This window comes from Odocoileus virginianus, chromosome 26 (genome assembly GCF_023699985.2).
Source record: "Odocoileus virginianus isolate 20LAN1187 ecotype Illinois chromosome 26, Ovbor_1.2, whole genome shotgun sequence".
Lineage (NCBI taxonomy): Eukaryota > Metazoa > Chordata > Mammalia > Artiodactyla > Cervidae > Odocoileus > Odocoileus virginianus.
In genome coordinates this window covers 43,330,471-43,332,067 of record NC_069699.1, presented here as the reverse complement: position 1 = coordinate 43,332,067, position 1,597 = coordinate 43,330,471, and the positions used below count along the sequence as shown (strand labels likewise).

The 1,597-nt window shown below is 42.6% G+C and overlaps 1 pseudogene; it reads left to right on the top strand.

Annotated features, from left to right (window-relative positions):
- The first annotated feature begins 646 nt into the window (after nucleotides 1-646).
- LOC139031367 (U6 spliceosomal RNA) lies at nucleotides 647-740 on the top strand (annotated as a pseudogene).
- Nucleotides 741-1,597: the final 857 nt, after the last annotated feature.

Here is a 1,597-nt window from a genome sequence, read left to right as displayed (position 1 = left end):
ACTCTGTGCTCCCAATGCAAGGGGCCTGAGTTCAATTCCTGGTTAAGGAACTAGATCCCATATGCCACAACTAGAAATCTGCATACCGAAATGAAGATAGAGGATCCCATGTGCCATTTATTTGGTGCAGCCAAATAATAAATATATATTTTTTAAAAAGTATAGCTTGGTCCTTGTTCTCATGGTTCTTATTCTCTATGTGGTCTATAGCACTGCGGGTAGATTCCCTGGCAAAGTCATTTTCAGTAATATGCTAGAATTTCTCTAACGTCACCTGTCACCACTCTCTTCCTTATCTTTCCCCTTCAGTCATTCTGGAATCTTCTCGGTTTTTCCATCCCACCAGGCTCTCCTGAATTCTGGTCCTCACGCATGCTCTCCAAAGCTTCAAATGTTCCTTGCCTGGCTCTCTCCTTTTCAACTCAGCTGGGGTTCTTCCTTCCTTGAGGAAACTTTCTAGGCCCCAGATTAGATTTGATTCTCCTGCTATGTTTCCATATCCCCCTGAATGATTTAATTAGCAACTAGTGACCTCAAGTCTGTTTCCCCCGTGACTCTGTGAGTCCAGGAAAGCTAGGACCGAGTCTGTTTTCAGGGCCTAGCCCTGGGCCTGGCACATGATAGACACTCCATAAACAGGGAGACAGCTCTATTTCTCACAGCCTAGAAGGTATATGGGAAGATTAGCGTGGCCCCTGTGCAAAGATGACAGACAAATTCGTGAAGCGTTTCATATTTTGGGGGTTTCCCTGGTGGCTCAGTGGTAAAGAATCTGCCTGCCAATGCAGGAGATGGGGGTTTGTCCTCTGGGTCAGGAAGATCCCCTGGAAAAGGAAATGGCAACCCACTCCAGTATTCTTACCTGTGAAACCCCAAGGAGAGAGGACCCTGGTGGGCTATAGTCCATGAAGTAACAAAGGAATAGGACACAATTTGGCAACTAAACAACAACTAGAAAGCATAGGTCTTAATTTAATTTTTAAAACTTAGATTGTTGGTCCTCTTTTTGTGCTGCTTCTGTGACATCCAGGTATTTTTTATTAGTACATTTAGTTTTTGCTACATCATTAAGACAAAATAAAAGGAGAGATGCAGCTAAAGGAATTTTCTTCTGACATAATAAGCAGGTCTTAAGAGAATGGAAATTTTTCTTCAAGGGGAAAACTGGAGAATTGGTAAAGATGTTGCTCTAAATCTCAGACTTGGACAGACACTCCATTTTAAACTCTATGGCATTAATCTAGGACTATGGCTTTTTCTCATTTCTCACATCTGAAGAGGAAATACACATTGTCACTGTGACTTAAGATTACAGTGCTTTAGGTAGGCTTTAAGCCCAAGGACACTGAAAAAGAGAAAAATCTGCATCAGAAAATGTAAGCAAGGAAATATGCTTTCTTGATTCTGATATCAGTGTGGGCAGATGCGTTTCTATGTAAAGTGCACGCACGTGAATGCCAGATTGCACCTAGATTCACCAGCCGGCAGGAGAGCTGACAAGTGCCACACCTCTATTGCCTAGTCAAGGAAATGAAATACAGTCTTCTTTAAGGTGGAGTTTTAGAAGCTGCAAGCGGTCTACAAAGGGTTAACACAG